Source organism: Hordeum vulgare, chromosome 5H, assembly GCF_904849725.1.
Source record: "Hordeum vulgare subsp. vulgare chromosome 5H, MorexV3_pseudomolecules_assembly, whole genome shotgun sequence".
Classification (NCBI taxonomy): Eukaryota; Viridiplantae; Streptophyta; class Magnoliopsida; order Poales; family Poaceae; genus Hordeum; species Hordeum vulgare.
This window is the reverse complement of record NC_058522.1, coordinates 524,861,864-524,880,693: the sequence shown is the minus strand read 5'-3', so window position 1 is coordinate 524,880,693 and position 18,830 is coordinate 524,861,864. Positions and strand designations below refer to the sequence as shown.

Below are 18,830 nucleotides of genomic sequence, written 5' to 3'. Positions count from 1 at the left end.
ATGAGGCAATGGGTGGTGTCTTATTACCAGCGAGCGTTGTCATGACCCATAGGGAATCATACGTAGAACATCTACGAGTTCGCTCAGTTCGCATATGAGGAAGGGGAAAAGTAGTCACTGCTAGGGTTTGTATTGCTATGATATGTACGATTGTTTGGATTGGTTCATAGAATATTCCATAGAGATTACAGACGCGTGCTGCTGGCTATATAGCTAAGATGGCAATGTGGTGACAGTTACAGCTAAGAATGAAATGGTACAGTGAAAAGTAATAACGTTTCGGTAAAACAGCGAGCCATGCAAGACGTTGGATCACTGGTTGATCTTGGATCGGAACCATCCCTTAACTGAAGAAGTGGAACCTGGTAACTGAAGGTGCAGGCCTAACAATACCCCTGGGTGAAAACGAACTTGTCCTCGAGGAGGTGTTTAATCGAACCACCTATCAATGGTTGCCTTGAAGAAGGCAGGGAAGGTTTTCTTCATGAAATCAGCGTCTTCCCTGGAGGCTTCATCTCGAGGAAGATTAGCCCATTGTACGAGCCACTGGACCAAGGGTAAGTTGTTGCGAGGTACCTGGCGAGTCTCCAAAACTAGAACAGGTTCAATTAAGATCAATCTGTCTGAGCGGACCAGGGGCAGATCAGAGCACGGAATTGTTTTTTGTCCCACGTGCTTCTTCATTTGGCTGACATGGAAGACCGGGTGGATGCTCGTGTTGTCCGGCAAGATAAGTTTGTAGGCTACATGCCCTACTTTAGCAAGAATGCGGAAAGGGTCGTAGTACGTACTTGGAGCTTGATATGGGTACGCAATCCGAACGCATTCAGCCGGTATGGCTCCATTCTAAGGTAGACCATATCGCCAACCTCCAAGGTCCTCTTGGTGTGCTTTTGGTCTGCATAGTTCTTCATAAGAGCCCGTGCTGCAGTTAAGTTACTTTTCAGGTGTTGAATAAGTGCTTCCCTGTCAGTAAAAAACTGTCGAGCATCCTCTGTCATACTATCTAGCAAGATGTTTTCACATATGTTTGGGGGAGGAAATCCATAAGTTGCTTCAAATGGTGTCCTCCAAAGAGAGTTGTGGTAGGAGGTGTTGTACCAATACTCTGTCATTGCTAGGTGTTGTGCCCATTTCTTTGGCTGCATTGAACTGAGATAATGCAAGTATTTCTCAATACATTGGTTTACTCATTCAGCATGACCATCAGACTCAGGGTGATAGGCACAGCTGTAGCGTAATTCAGTTCCCATGCCCTTGAAAATGTCTTGCTAGAGTTGGCCGGTGAAGATGCGATCATGATCAGACACAATGGCTAATGGTGGGCCTTGTAGCTTCAATACATTATCAATGAAAGCTTGAGCCACTTTGTGGACAGTGAATGGATGAGATAGAGGGATAAAATGTGCAAATTTGGATAACCTGTCCACTACCACAAATATGACATCATGGCCATTAGATTTTGGTAGTCCCTCAATGAAATCCATGCTCAAGTGTGTCCAAACCATGTCAGGTAGCTGGAGAGGGTCTAAGTAACCAGGGTATTGGCAATTTTCATCTTTTTTTCTCACATGTAGGGCACTCTGCCACAAACTTGTCCAGTGCTTGTTTCGGACCCGGCCACTAGAAGATTTGCTTAATTCCGTGGTATGTAGATTTCCTTCCAGAATGTCCTCCTATGGCAGAGGCATGTAAGGCTGTCAGTAACTTAGTTGTCAGGTCCAAATCCTTGCCCACATAGATTTTCCCTTTGTGCCTGATAATTCCTGAATGCAGAGTATTATGGTGTTCAGGGTGATTTGGAGAGAGCGGTAATATTTCTAACAAGGACTGACATGTGTTATCCTTGGTATATGATTGTTCCACTATAGAAATCCAATGTGGTGTAACCATGGAGATAGCCCTGAGAGAATTCCTCCGGGAAAGAGCATCAGCAACAACGTTTTCCTTGCCCTTTTTGTATAGGAGAGTAAAATTGAACTCTATAAGTTTCAACATGAGTTTATGTTGAACACTTGTACTGATCTTTTGATCTATCATAAAGTGCAAGCTCTCGTGATCAGTTTTAATGATAAGTTCATTTCCTAGGAAGTAGTGCCTACATCTTTTGAGAGCAACAGTAATTGCTAGTGCTTCCTTTTCATAGGTGGAAAGCACGTCATTTTGGGGGCATAAGGTAGAGTTGTAATAGGCCAAGGGTCTTCCTTTCTGCATCATTACTGCTCCCAAACCAGCTCCAGAAGCATCTGTTTCCACAGTAAAGGGTACAGAGAAGGCGGGGAGTGCCACTACTAGTGCATTGTTCATAGCTTGCTTTAGATTGTGGAAAGTAGTGGTTTGAGTATCTGTCCAATAGAAGTTGTCCTCTTTCAAGTTATCATGCAGTGGTCGAGCTATGGTCCCAAAGTTCTATACAAATCATTTGTAATAACCACAAAGGCCTAGAAATCCTCTGAGATGTTTAGGAGTAGTGGGAACTGGACAATCAGCAACTGCTGTCACTTTAGAGGGGTCAGTAGAAACTCCTTCACCACTTATGATACGGCCAAGGTAATCCACTTGTTGAGTAGCAAAAGCACACTTGGAATGATTGACAAAGAGTTGATATTCTTTTAGGAGCTGCATAACTATTTCTAAGTGTTCCAAGTGTTTAGAGAGGGACTTGCTAAATACAAGGATATCATCAAAAAAGACCAGCACAAATTTCCTCAGATATGGGCCAATATGTTGTTCATGAGGGCTTGAAAGGTTCCACGGGCATTAGCAAGTCCAGAAGGCATAACTAAAAATTCATAGTGGCCAAAGTATGTTGTGAAAGCAGTTTTGGGTATGTCTTGTTCATCCATCTCACTTGATGATATCCAGATCTAAGGACCAATTTGGTGAAATAAGTTTCACCATTTCATTCATCCAATAAATAATCAGTCACAGGAATTGGGAACTTGTTTTTGATAGTGGCAGCATTCATTTTTTTGTAGTCAATGCACATTCTCCAAGTGCCATCTTTTTTCATGACTAGGTTTGCTAGAGAAGAGTAGGGACTTTCACTAGCTCTTATAATCTTATCTCTAAGCATGGAGTCAATCTGTCTTTCCAATTCATTCCTCCGCATGTGAGGCACTCTATAAGGCCTGGAATTTGGTGGCACTACCTGTGCTTTCAGGGGTATTTTGTGATCATGTGATCTCTTGGGGGTAATCCTTTTGGTTCTTGGACAACTTCAGGAAACTGTTGTAGTACTTCTTGCACAGGAGGTGGGATTTATTTCTGAACTGGTGTTGTCACTATGGTATCTCTAATGAGGTGTAGAACATAACCAAGAGGACCTAGTGCTAATAGCTTGTCCAATTCAGCTGCCTCAATAGGAGTGGCATCTGTTAGTGTGTCACGGGCTTTGATAGTCACCTTAGTGTGTTTGTCCAACATCATTGAGATTTTTCTAGGGTTCTAATGGAAGGAGACAGGACTGTGTTGGGGCATCCAATCACTTCCTAGGACCATATCATGCCCAGAGATATCTAGGACTATGAATTGTTGTTGAAACTTAGTGTTGCCTGCAATGAATGTTGTGGATGGAATATAAAACCATACCACAATGTTCCCCCTCCAACAACTGTTACAGCTCTAGATGTGTCTTTCAGAATTGTGCAGGTTGTAGACAGAGAAAACTTGAGACTGGTGAAAGTAGAGTTGCTCCCAGAATCTACCAGAGCAATGCCTTGTTTTCCCCCAATTTGACCCAATATTGATATGGTGTTAACATTGTCAGATTGCATAGCTTGTGCAGAAATAGTCATGCAATGCTCTTCTGGTTGTGCTTGCTCTTCTGCATATTGTTCTTCAATTTCCTCTGGTTCTTTGTGATGTTCATTGGGATCTTCCCCAGTAAGAACATAGATGACAGGGGCCAGTTTACATTTGTGGCCATGAAACCAAGCATCCCCACATATCCAACATTTGCCACGCTCTCTTGCTTTTGATTTACAACACGTGGTTTGGACTCTGTTGGTTTTTAGGGGAAGTTGCATAGGTTTTCGGCCATCCTACAGAGCTTTTGTTGGCACCAGAGTAGTTGCTATGTGATTTCTTCTTAGCTACTCCCTTTTCTAAGTCGATGTGAGACAGTAAGCTTCAGTAAGGTTTGAAGGTCTTGATGGTCTTACTTGAAACTTGATTTGGGAACGCAACCCATTGACATAACGTCAAACAAACAAGATTTCATCCATGATTGGGTTTTCTGCTTGTACCTGCGCCATTAATTCTTCAAATTGATTAATCTATTCTAAAACTGTTAAAGTGTCCTGTTTCAGATTGCTAAATTTGTGAGTCAGTTCATAGGAACTTTCTGCAGAGAATTTGTGCAGACTTTCTTCACAAAATTGTGCCCATGTGAGTTGCTTCTTCAAAATGGCAGAACGATGCAACTAGACATCAGCCCGGCCAACTACATATAGGTGTGCCAAATTGACTTTATATTCGGCTAGTGTGTGTGCCATCTGAAAGTACTTCTCACATTGGTGAATCTAACCAGTAGAGTTATCACCATCAAAACGAGGGAAATCCATGCGAGGGCCTTTGGTGATGCTCTTAAGGAATTGTGTTCGCATCTCTTGATCATATTGCTTTTGGAAATCATCCGAGTTTTGAAGAATGCCTCGTGGGTGGAAACTGTGGAACCCTGGAGTGCGGGCTGTTTTGTATGCTACTATCGGGGTGACATTGCTCGAGTGGATTTCCACTGAATAGCTGCAAAGCCTAGAGTCTAGGTACTTGAATTGGTGCTAGGTGAGGTGGGATTTGTGAAGCTACATGCCTTGGTTTCTCTTGCTCCAAAAGGAGACACTTTCACGTTTCTTCAGTAAGTGTTGTGTCCACTGCCGTGACTTCCTTCTGCAGTTGTTGTGCAGGAGGGATAATTGTTTGGTGATGGTTGGCCCTGTTGTGCGAACTGGAAGCTTCACTAGGTCGAAGAGATTTGAGCACCTCAGCCATAGTCGATAACTGTCAATTCAGTGAAGAAACAGCTTTACGTACTTCGTTCAACACCGGAACCATTGTATCATGTTTGATGTTGATGTTGTGCACTTCCTTCCGTTGGTCATCCATTTCACCCCGCAGATCTGTCGCTTTTTCACGCTCCTACATGAAGTCGCCCTGCATAGCAAGCAGATAGGCCACATCCAATTCATCAAGGCTAGCTTTGGAATGCCCCCATCCCGATTCAGTGGTTTCAAGAGGAATTTTACCGTCGGACCTCGTCGAGAACCAGATCTGGTCACCAAATCCTGCTTCCGTCGTCGATTACGCCACCAAAATAGCACCACACATCGCTTGACGTGGGATTTTACTAAGAGAGCGGTGTGCTAAAACAACCAGTCTCACTCAACGGGTTACCGTCGAATGGGTCTATCACCGCCATGCCGCCAGAACTCTGCCGCCATGTTTACCACGTCGTCGAAAAAGAAAGGGAGGGAAGGGTGGGAAATCACTACGACAGCGTCGATGAAAGACTATGCTCATGATACCAATTGTCATGCCCAGAGGGGATCAGACGTAGAACATCTACCAGGTCACTCAGAACGCGTATGAGGAAGGGGAAAAGTAGTCACCGCTAGGGTTTGTATTGCTATGAGATGTATGATTGTTTGGATTGGTTCATAGAATATTCCATGGCGATTACAGGCGCGTGTTGCTGGCTATATAGCTCAGCCGACAATGGGGTGACAGTTACAGCTAAGAATGAAACGGTACAGTGAAAAGTAATAACGTTTCGGTAAAACGGCAAGCCATGCGAGCCGTTGGATCACTCGTAGATGTTGGATTGAAACCATCCATTAACTAAAGAAGTGGAACCACGTAACTAAAGGTGCACGCTTGACAAGCGTTTCCTTGGCCTTGCCCCCGGGAAGCATCGCCTTGCGGGCCTCCTCCACCTCACCCTTGTTGCATTTAGAAGATGCGCGAAGTCTGCGGCCAACGCCTCCACCTGCTCCTCAACCAGATTGTACAAGTGTAGCGAGTCGGTTGTCCCATCTTCCCTGCAGAGGCCGACCGCTGGTGAGGCTCGCCACCTTCCGGCTCCGCTCATGGATTTGGGTCGAACTAACGGAGATTAGGAGACGCGACAACGGAGTATTTTTTTTTAGGGCACACTTTTTTGAGACTCCCTGTTGGACGCTGGTGCGCGTTAGAATTAGGAGCTTTCGCTCATACAAATTGTTAGAGCATCCCAACAGCCCCACAAAAGTTTCACACGCAATAAAAAATTAAAAGTGTCACTGTAGCATTTTTATTACGTGGACCAACGTTGCTCTTTCAAATGCCAAAAAATGCGCGCCCAAAAGAACACGCAGTGTAAATTATGAAACGCGCGCGATCCGGCGTCCTAAATTTGAGCCTGGAAGCCAGCACGCACAACATTTGCAGCGCGCGTGGTGACACTTTTTGTGCGCGTCCTATTTTAAAGCTTGTGCAGGAGCATCGTTTTATGTCTCCCGCGCACAAAACTGCTAGTTTTTAGCCCGCGCGGTCTTTTTTGTGTGTGTTTTGGAGATGCCCTTAGCGGGTTGGTTTTTTCTCGGCCCGCTAACTTTGTTTCCTGAAAGTTTGATTCCTGTATGTTTCCTGTGGGTATGGTTTATTATTTTCAAATATGCATTGAAAATTTGTAGTATATGCGTTGAACTTTTTTCAAATATGCATTGAACATTTGTAGTATACGTTGAACTATTTTCAAATATACGATGAAAATTTGTAGTATATGTGTTGAACTATTTTCAAATATGCATTGAACATTTGCAGTATATGTTGAACTATTTTGAAATATGCGTTGAAAATTTGTAGTATATACGTTGAACTATTTTCAAATAGGCATTGAACATTTGTAGTATACGTTGAACAATTTTTGAATACACATTGAACATTTATTTATACGCGTTAAACATTTGTAGTATATGCTGAACAACTTTTAAATACAAACTGAACATTTTGTGGTATGTGCTGAACAAATACTTACATACACACTGAACATTTTGATGATATGTACTGAACAACATTTAAGTACACATTGAACAAATTTTTAATATATGTTGAACAATTTCAAAATACACAGTGAACCTTTTTAAAAATATCTTGAGCATTTTCTTAATATGAAGAACATTTTCTTAAAATACGATAAACATTTTCGTATGTAAATATGCGATGAATAGGTATAATACGCCAAAAAATCTACAAGAAGAAAAAAGGAAACTAAAAAGAACATTTGTTAAATTTCCATGAAACATATTTTGTAAATACATGATGAACAGTTTTAAAATACAATTTGAACAGTTTTTGTGATATAAGCTGAACAATATTCAGATATACAATGAACTTTTTTTTATATGCGATGAACAATTTCGAAACATATATTTAACATTTTTGTAATATGCATTGAACATTTTTTGTAGTATGAAATTTTTTAAAACCGTGGACAATTTTTGAAATTATAAATAAATTTGGATTTCTGAACATTTTTCAAAACAAAGGATTAATGAAAACGAAAAAGGATAACATAAAAGAATAAAATAAAATAGAACAAATTGAAACAGAAACAAAAATAACAAAAGGAAAGAGAAGAAAGAAAACAAGAAAAAACAGAAAACCAGTAAAATTAAAAAAAAAGTAAACCCGAAACAGGAAAAACAGAAAGCTCAGAAAAAGCAAAAACGGTTGAGGGAACCTTGTGAAAGGTTTCCAAAATCGGTTGCCTCGCGCTGGTTTAAACGTTTGATATGGGCCGGCCCTTTCCGCGCGCTTCAGCGAAAGCATCGCTATTGGATGCATACGGGCGTCCAATAGGATCCGCCCACTTTTTCGTTGTTTGCTCTCATGGTGGTCTTGTCTCTGATGGACTGGACTTGCTGGACTTGTACTTTTTTATGGTAATACGTATCTCATTCATGTATCATAAAAGATTAAAATATAAATGACGTAAAGATCGACATGGTAAAACTGAAAAGATAAGAGAACATCACTGAGTTTAACACCAACAGACTAGTCGTGTGCTCGCTGAGAGAGTTGAAACAGCACCATTTCAGTAATTATTTATTCATTTTTTGCGAGAAATACCACCATTCCGGTGGTAGACCCGAGAAATGGTCAATTATGATGACGATTCACTTATGGATATCTGCGCTTTGCTCCGTCGAGAATTACTAGGATGATACATCAATTGCATATTCCCTCTATAAAGAAATATAAGGCCATTTAGATCATTGAAATATAAGTGATCTAAACAGTCTTATATTTATTTACAGGGGTAATTTATTTTTCAATATATGCTGGTGATTCAATATCGCAAGTGAAATCCATTGCTTATGGTCAAGGGGGCACGAATATCATTCTATACGCTTAGAAATGGACTACACAACCAGAAACAATCGCAAACTCATATTAGAATATGAACTAAATGACAACGAGTGGTAGCTGCCAAAACAAACTTGAAACATGGTTTTGTAGATTATCCTCAAACGATGTTGTCATGTAAAAAATGGAGAACACTGATAAAATGGTTTTGAAGAGGTTAGTGATGGATATCAAAACTAATTGAAGGATGTCGAGAACACTTAGCTTCCACCTCATACGGTTCTATCCTAGGTTTCAACGGGCTACCGCAGAAAAGGGTGAAGGTGAAATGACACAACATAACCATGGTTATCGGCATCATATTATGAGGTTTCCTATGTATGGTTCATCCAAAATATTGGTTGCATTGAATCCTTTGGGGATAATTGATACAAAAGGATGCTTGATGTACATGTCGTCCATAGCTTGCTAGCTTCCACGATGCAGCTGGTTTTTGCCCCAATGAAGCAACGAGCATCTTCTTAAAGGATAATATGGATGAAAGATACAAACACTATAGATACATTGGTTACATATCTAGGCATCGGGCGCGATGGTTGGATCCCATAAGCTATTGACCCACAATGGTAATAACCATCGTTGCGATCGCATGTGTTTTTAGGTTGGAGAGGAAAGGGATTCCGGCCTCCAACAACATTGTGGGCATTTGGGCAAGTGTGGCTTCATCGTTGATCCAGTAGGATACCTCCTAGTTAATGTCCATTGGCGTCAAATAGGCCATGTGTTACCTGAAGCAAGTGCAAATGGGTCGGCCCCACTCAGCAACCTCAGTTGAACATATTCTCTTTGGCTTTTCTATTCGGTTTCTTCGTCCTTTATTTTCCCAAAAATGGTTGTTCGATATTTTTCCTTTTGTTTCATCGTTTTCTATTTATTCTTCTTAAAAATTATTCGATGTGTAATTTTAAAAAGTTTCTTGTGTATAAAACATACAAAATATATTAAAAACTGTCCACCATACAATATAAAAAGGACTAGTTTGTATAAAAGATCACCATATATTAAAATTGTTCACCATATATTGGAAAAGAACAATGTGCAAACAAAAATTGTTCAACGTGTATGATAATTCACCCTATATTGAGAAAAGTTCAATTTGTACTTTAATAAAGTCTAAAATATATTAAAAAGTTCAATGTACATAAAAACTTGTTCACAATCTATTATATTAAAAACAATGCTTGTAGTATGGACAAATAAAAAGGGAAAATGTAAAAACAAATTGAGAAAACCCCGCAAAAGGAAAAAAGAAATAAAAACAAGATTAAAAAAAGACAAAAAGAATGAAAACCCGTGAACAGAGAAAGTGGGATCCATCAATTTCGGCCGACCTTGGTACGACAAAACAACAGAAAAGAAACAACCAAATTAAACAGTTGAACGTGGGTCGACCTATCTTCAGGGTGGTCATAAGTATTGCCACTATTACTCGACTTTTGCAGGAATCCAATAGGATTTGCTATCATCACAGGTCGGCTTCACCAAATGCGGACATTTGGTTGATGGATTATATTGGATTATATTGGATTATATTGGAACACCCAATAATAGGGAACTCCTATTCCACACGTTGTGCGTGAATTAGACGCCAAAGCACTCACTCGACGGAAGGTGACATGGGAAAACCCTATTCACTGCATTTTGCAGCGAATTGCCGAGGCTCCACACATCCCCCGACTGGTTTTGAGCCGGCCAAGTTTTGATTAGCCACCGATTTTGGAAACCATCTAGGAGGTTCTTCGAACTATATTTTTGTGTTTTACAGTTTTTTCTTTCTTCTTTTCTGTTTCTTTTTTATTTTTTCTTTTCTTTATTTTTGTTTTCTGGTTCTACTTTTTCCAGGTTATTTTATCTTTTTAAAATTAAGTTAATGTTCGATTTTTTTCATAAATTCAGAAAATGTCCTTGCTTTTATAAAAATATTCTAAATTGTAAAAAAAATGCTATTTTGCAAAAATATTCACAACTTCACAAAATGTTCGGGTTTTAAAAAAAATCGCTTTTCCATAAAATGTTCAGGATTTCCAAAGAAAAATTTGTTTTCCTTTCATTTCTTTCCTGTCTTTCTTTCCTTTTTGCTTTTCCTATTGCATTTGTTTGAGATTTTCTAATTTTTGTAGTGAATTTAAAAAAAAATCGTGTTCACAATTTATATTTAAATGTTCATACTACAAAAAATAATCAGAAATTGCAAAAAATGTTCTTACTTCCAAAATGTATTCAGATTTTCGAAAATGTTCCTTTATCAAAAATGGTTCTTGTATTCAAAAAACTGTATGAATTTTCACAAATTTCTTATTTCAAAAACATGGATTTAAGAATATGTTTTTATTTTTAAAATAAAAAACATGATTTCATAAATATATTGTGTGTTTCAAAAATTGTTCTCCTTTTCAAATTTTGTTCATGGTTTTCATAAAACGTTTGTGGTTAAAAAATTAGCCTCATTCTCAAAATTTGGTCACGATTTTCATAAAATGGTTTGTGTTTCAAAAAGTGTCCAGGAATTTCAAATGGTATATATCTTTTGAATTGTTTTCGAAAATTAAAATCAGTAAATCAATATGAAAATCCCAACCAATTTTGAAAACACAAACATTTCTTGAAATTCCCGAATTGTTTTGAAAATACCCAACATTTTTCGAAGTTATGAATACTTTCTGAAAGGCGAACATGTTTTTTAAATATGCAAACTTTTTTTAATTTGTGAATAAAAATAATCATAGGAATATTTTTTGAGCTATTGAACATTTTTTGAAATTTTAAAAAAAATGAAATTGTGAAAATCAAGAAAGAGAAGGAAAAGGAATTAAAAATAAATAGAAAATAAAATAAATAACAGATAGATGAAAACAAAATAAGAAAAAAACTACAGTACCCACGGGCCTACTGGGCAGCCCAGGATGCTGCCTGTGTGTGCGTCGAGTGGCTACTGCGTGCAGAATGCGGCGCATAGGAGTTCCCAGCGACATGTGCTCCGTCCCAAAATTCTTGTCTTCGATTTGTCTATAAATGGATGTATCTAAAATTCTTGTCTTCGATTTGTCTATAAATGGATGTATCTAGATACATCCATTTATAGACAAATCGAAGACAAGAATTTTGGGACGCATGAAATAGAAAACAAGGAAATAGGGAAATTTAAACAAATACCCGAGGGCTAATAGGCATGGAAGAAGTGTTGTCACATGTACCTTGTAAAGTGACAGACGATATGAATGAGATTCTTACTAGTTCGTATACCGGGCGCGAGGTGAAAATTGCATTGTTCCATATGTTCCCAACCAAGGCATTGGGACCGGAGGATTTTTCAGCACACTCTTTCAAAAGTATTGACATATGTGTGGTGAGGAGGTGACCAAGGTTGTCATCGGGATATTGAAAGGGGAGGACTCCCATGAGGAGAGAAATAGGACGCTCGTAGTACTCATTCCTAAGGTACAATATCTAACCCTTCTGTCTCTATTACAGCCATTTAGCTTGTGCAACGTAGTCTTTGAGATTGCCTCAAAAGTACTAGCTAACAGACTGAAGTAAATTCTCCATGAAATTATTTCTGAAGAGCAGTTGTGCCCGGTCGACTTATCAGTGACAATGTCATCACAACGTATTAGTATTTACATTTCATGAAGAGGAACATAAACAAAATAAACTTTCATTGCACATTAAAGCTAGACATGTAAAATGCTTATGATAGATTGGAATGGGTATATCTTGAGGGAATCACGAAGAAGATTGGACTGAGTCATTATTGTGTGGATGCAGTTATGAGGAGTGTCCTTCATTCACCTTTTGGTCCTTTTTAATGGATGACGTACAGGAGAATTTACACCTACTAGAGGCACTGGACAAGGGGGGTCCCAACTCCTCTTATTTATTCCTATTGGAAGGGGAAGTGCTTTCATGCTTTATTCAACATGCTTGTCACACAAGTGCACTTGAGGAATTACCAAAAAATCCCGGTGAAGGAGTCTGGAATTATGGGGTCCCTAGGCCGCCTAGCTGTCCTTATCGGGCAGACTCTCTCGCCTATTCTACCGTTGGCAATAGTGTTGGATTCGAGATGGTCTCTTCCGAAGACTTGACGTGTAATCCAAGGAGATGTAGTAATCGACATATTCCTTCTCTATTGTAACCGACCTTGTGTAAACCCTGACACTCCTAGCACCTAAATAAGCCAGGGGGTCGTAGCTCGTAGGACACATCAAGCCCATTACGATTAGGGTTTAGACCACAACATCGATATCGTAGTAGATCAACTCTGTACTATGTACTACCTCATCAATAACAACAAGAACATGACGTAGGGTTTTACCTCCATTAAGAGGACCCGAACCTGGGTAAAACACCTTCTCCATCATCTCTTATTACCCATCGACCCTAGATCTGCAGTTCAGACCCCTTACTCGAGATCGGTTGGTTTTGACATCGACATTGGTGCTTTCATTGAGAGCTCCGCCGTGAGATCGCAGAAAGGCTCGATGGCTCGCTTGGTCACGAGCGACAGTGTTAATTCCGGAGTTATCTTCGTCTCCGGCCAATCCTCTTCTTTCAGTAGTACCTCACACTTCAAGGTGGCTCATCATGAGATCGACGGGGTCACCCCGGGTCAGGAATTTACGTTCGGCGAGTTGGAATTCGTTGTCGTTACCCGGGGCGACCTGATATTTTTCGAGGTTCCGGTTGTGTGTGAAAACCTCGGAAAATCCGAAGCTTTAACTTCGGACCCTATTCTACACTTCGAGTCCGGAATAGATTTAACCTTGATTCGGCCTCGGGCCAGGATTCGGCTATGGAATTCTAGGGCACGAGGGTCACCCCACCCGAACACACTTCCTACGCCGAAGCCTCGGAATACAGTTCCGTTCGGGCTCCAAGCGCTAGTCTGGCAGATCTCTCATGGTCGTATGAGACAAAGACCCCAAGCCCGAACCGATGACTATTTGGGCGAGAAGTCTCCGACGCTGTACCTTTCCGGCCCTGGAACTAGGTGCAGGGAACTTTATTCCCCACCCACCAACCACTTGATCGCCACCATCAAAGATCTATCCGATGTGTTAGATTTCTCTTCTGAAGAAGCCGGAGATATGGACATCGCTATTCAATCACCAGAACCTCCCATAACGGGACGATGGACCACCACCTCTACGTACGATGTATATATGGTTGACACCCCCAGGTACGAAGGTGATACGGGAAAATCGATGACGACACCCCAACCAACAACAGTGGCGATAAACCTGTCAAACGTCGCCGCCAGCACAGAAAGCGTGAAGCTCGTAAGGGCAAGGAAAGCAATGCAGGCATAGGGAAAAACCCACATCCCGAGGATACAAAAAATCTCACCGAATCCCCAAAACCTTCACCCCCCATATAACCCCGACTTACTAGGATACATGGATACACACCAGCCTGAAGATCTCGACGACTCCGAAGATAGCAACTAGATCCATCTAATCGAGGAGGATGAGAACTTGGGAGCCGAAAACTTTATTGTCCCCGAAGACCCATTGGATCAGGAAGTTTTCACGCAACAACTCATTGCCACTACTCGGATCCTTAAGCTAAAGTGAAAGGATCGATATGGTTGACTAGAAGGTGGGTGAATAGGCAACTACCAATTTTTTGCTATTCTTAACAAGTTAGGGTTAGCAACATAAAGGTTCTCTAAAATGACAACTAGGTGAGCAACCTATATGATGCTACCAACTATAACCGCTAAGGCAAGTAAGAAATACTCTGCAAAAATAACATACACAATGTAAAGGTTAGAGATAACCACAAGTGGAACCGATGAAGACAAGGATGTGTTACCGAAGTTCCTTCCCTTTGACAAGAAGTACGTCTCCCTTGGAGCGATGTGGAGGCACAATGCTCCCCAATAAGCCACTAGGGACACCGTATTCTCCTCACGCCCTCACACAATGCAAGGTGCCGTGATTCCACTATAGGTGCCCTTGAAGGCGGCGACCGAACCTTTACAAACAAGGTTGGGGCTATCTCCACACAAAGCTTGGAGGCTCCCAACAAGACCACAGGGCTTCACCACAATGGAATGTGGCTCCGAGGTGACCTCAACCGTCTAGGGTGCTCAAACACCCAAGAGTAACAAGATCCACAAGGGATTAGTGGGGGGAATCAATTTTATCTTGGTGGAAGTGTAGATCTAGGCCTTCTCAACCAATCCCTAGGAAATCAACAAGTTTGATTGGATAGGGAGAGAGATCGGGCACATATGAGCTTAGGGAGCATCAATGGAGTCTTGGAGGGTCAAAGGTTGGGTTTGTGAGGTAGGTGAACCCTTTATATAGTGGGAGAACAAAACCAACCGTTATCCTCACTGTCAGCACGCTCCTGGCGGTACTGCTGCTTGGGCGCAGCTGGCGGTACTACCGCCAAGGAGGAAGCGGTACTACCACTGACCCTGGCGGCACTACCGCCAGGACCAAGCGGTACTACCGCTAGGCTGACACAAAGCCACGGTAGTATAAATACTACTACCGAGTCTACCACCGCTAGAAAAGTGTTCGCAAAAAGTCCGATGAAGTACAACCGCTCAGAGAGGGAGGTATTACCATCCCTAGCGGTACTACCGCCAGGAGCTAGCGGTAATACCGCAAGCCCGAGCGGTACTACCGCCAAGATCTGGCGGTACTACCGCAAGCCCCAGCGGTACTATCGCCAGGAGCTGGCGGTACTACCGCTAGACATTCTGCAAAGGCTGAGAGAGACCTAGCGGATGCTCCATTGCCGCAAAGAGAAAGTGGAGGAAAATAAAAATGTGCGCGTGAGTGAGTTGATTCCACCCAAACCTTTCCGACGCGGACCCCATCTTAATAGTACGGCTTTCCTACTTACTCAACACTTAACAAAGATAACCGTAGGAAACACCGTGCTCCAATAACACCGAGGGGCGACGAACCATCTTGTGCTTTGCAATGTATTATATGAAATGCTCAGTGCACACGATTAGTCCGCAGAGGTGTTGTCATCAATCACCAAAACTACTTAGAACAAAATATGCCCTAACAATCTCCCCCTTTTTGGTGGATTAATGACAACAACACCGGATTTGCCAAAACACATAATAAAGAACATCATAGACATGTGAGCATAAAGATAATAGCACAAGATGAATGATCTCACATGCTAAGTATAGAGAGAGACTTTAGAGATAATATAGAGATAGCATATGTCTCACACCATATGACGAAGAGTCTTCACACACATGATAAGATATCCAACAGATTTAAACCAACCAAGTTCAGAAAAGAAAGACTCAAACACGAATGAAAACACGAAAGGCAAATCTCTAACACTCTCTCCCCCTTTGGCATTAGTCCACCAAAAAGGCAGAGAGAATCATGAACACAGGTGGTGGCTCATGCATCCTCATCCTCATCAGACACATCTGTAGCGTCCTCATCGTCCTCATCATCCCGCTGCTCCTCCTTGTGATCAGACCCTGCTGCAGCTTCTTCGTCCTCAGAACCAACCAACTGGTAGTCTCTAGCGTGCATCCAGTCAGCCTCTGGAGTGATGACATCCTCAGAGCCACTAGAGACGTGCACATCAAGCGTCCTCAGCAAACACTTATTCCGCTGACGGTTCTCCTTCTGAGCCACATGAGTCTGATACTGTCCTTTTGCCTGCATGCAAAACAAGGTCCTCATCTGGTCCTACAGGGACCCCATATGTGCCTTCAGCTTCTTGGCCCAAGATGGCTCAGCAGAAGAACGGGTCTGGGAAGCAGGGCCGCCCTCGGCCCGAGCAGCATCAGTCTCCTCCTCAGCTTCCATGTGAGCAGCAGAACGAGAAGAGGAGGTGTTGGCCCACTTCTCTTTCTGGCGCAGTTTGATGGGATCATGGCTGACGAGCTCTGTGGGTGCAGGAAAGGCCATGGCAGGGAAGGTCTCAGCCCACTTGGTCTTGATGTAGTAGTACAAGTAAGGCCCATAGATGGGCACCCTACGGTTGTAAATGGCCATCTGAAGCTCGCAGAACATCACATTTGCCACATCAAGTGGCCCATTTGGCTGTTCCAGTCCTTCTTGACACATCAGGAGCATGTCCACCAGATAGGAGTGAACCTCGTCTTTGTTACCAACCCGAGGAAACAAAGTGTTGCGGAGGACCTGATGCATGATATCCAAAAAGGGAATGAGCACACCCTTCCTGACATAGAACGGCTGAGGCTTGTCCTTGGGGGTGGTATCAGGGTTGCGATGAGGGCGCGGGCCAAGAGAGCTATGCAGTCCAGTGAACTTGATCCCCAAAAGATTCATGAACTCAGCCCAAGAGACATGCAACAGCTCGCCATGAGACATCCAAGACAAAGAGAGGTTCTCATCTTTCTCGAAGAAGACAGTGGTATAGAACTGAGCCACGACCTCTGCATCAAAGTCACAGTGTAAGGTGATGATGTCCTCAATACCAAGCTGCTCAATCATACGCAGGGCCTCACCAAAATAATCCATATCCCTCCGGAGATGATTGATATCAATCCACTGCACCAGAACAAACTTCTTCTTCTTGGTCAGGACGACATCTTGATAGGTCATGAGTTGTTGCTTCGTCCAGAACATCTCTCCGCTCCTGAACTCCTCCCTTTCTGTGAGATAAAGGTTCAGCTTGCGGCGCCTGGTAAACTCCTTGGGAGCCATAGTGTCAAAGTCAACTTTGGACCCCTTGTCCTTGGATACAGTCTTCTTGACGGGGCGCTTGAAAGGACGAGAACTTTCCAATTCTTCAGGGTTGCGGTACATCTTGGACTCGGTGTTGCGAACCGGGTTGGAACAACGAGAGCTACCACCTGAGACACGCAACACATACACACGAAAACGACAAGAGAAGTCATGGCAACATCCAGAACAAGGAGAAACCACAAAGGAAACCAAGTAGTAGCTAGCAAAGGCAGCAAATCGAGAACTAGCAGTAGTACCGCTCGGACAGGGCGGTAGTACTGCTTCACGAGCTAGCGGTAGTACCGCCTGGTCTGGGCGGTGTCTGGCAGCCCGAGACCGATGCCCGAAAAGATTCCCCTTTATTTCCGTTTCCGTCGTGTGGCTATTTTATTTTGTTGGTTGCATCATCATTTACTTTGCATCATCGCATCATGCATGGCATCTTGCATCGTCTGTCGCGTGTGGTGTTTTGAGTGTGTGTGCTTCGAGTGCTCACCGAGTCTTAGGGCGATAGGAACTCCCTTCCTCTCTTCTCTTTGATTTTTGTTTTGGGGTTGTGTAGAAGTTTCCATTTTAACCCTTTAAAAAATGAGTCTTCTTTTAAAAACCCTTTTTATTAAATGTGGGGGCAACCCTTGGGTTTTATTTTATTTTTCCTTGTGTTTTAATTTTAAACCGTCTCATTTTCTTTTCTCTTTTAAAGAGATTTTATTTTATTCTATAAATAAAAGAGGTTTTATTTTATTCTTCAAAAGGGTTTTATTTTTAGTTGTTTTAAAATGCCCAATCTATTTTTATGGTCGGGGTATAATTTTCAAACGAGCAAAAGCATTTGTTTTATTTTATTTGTTTTTGTTAAAAGCTTTCTTTCTTTAAATTTATCTGATTTCAAAGTTAAAAAAACTATTAGGAGGAGGAGCCTGCCGGCGAGGCCCAAGGCCCAGCCAGCCCCCTCCTGGTAGCCCTAGCGAGAGGAGCTCTTCTCCCTGCTCTTGTCGCGCTGTCGTCCTCCCCTGTGCGCGTTGCCCTCTGCCCCGATTCCCCTCGAGCATCAGCCCGATCCAGCTCCCCTTGCCGCGCCGACCTCGTCGTGCTCCTCCCCTCCAGTCCCTTCCTCCTCCCGTCATGGCCGCCCTCCCCGCGCTGCCCTGCCGTGCCGTGCCGAGGTGCCCCGCGCCCCGCTCCTCTCCATCAGCCCGCGCTCGCCCCGACCCTCCTGCAGCCCGAGCCACCGCGCCGTCCTCTGCTTGCCACTCCAACCCCCGCTTCCAGGTCGCCGCCTCCCTGCCCTGTCGCCTGCAGATCGCGTCTCGTCGAGCCGAGCTCGTCGCCGTGGCCCCACCGTTGCCCTCGGCCTCGCCCTCGCCATGGCCGCGCCGCCGCCTCCAGCAGCCCCCGTCGGCCGCCTCCTCTCAACATGGCCACCTCCCTCCTCCTCGCCATGGCCCCCGATGCTTCGCTACCGAGCCGCCTTGGCGTTCCCCTGCCCGTTTTGCTGTTGCTGCAGCCTTGCTCGCCTTTCCGATTGTTGCTGTTCTAGCTTCTGCCTGGCGTGTCCCGTTGCCGTTGCTGTTGATGCCCTAGTGCCTGCCTGTTGCTGCCGACTTGTAGCTGCTGCTGCTGGCCGGTTGAGGTAGCCGCTGCTGCCGCTGTAGTTGTTGCCGTGTCGTTGACCTGCTGCCGAGCTGCTTTGTTGTAGTTGCCGCTGCTTAGCTGCTTGCCCGCTGTGTTGTTGCTTGC

General features: G+C 43.0%; 1 pseudogene; it reads right to left on the bottom strand.

Moving 5' to 3' along the window:
- LOC123397141 overlaps positions 1–1,115 on the bottom strand; it is a 72,551-nt pseudogene extending 71,436 nt beyond the window's left edge.
- Between the last annotated feature and the right edge of the window lie 17,715 nt (positions 1,116–18,830).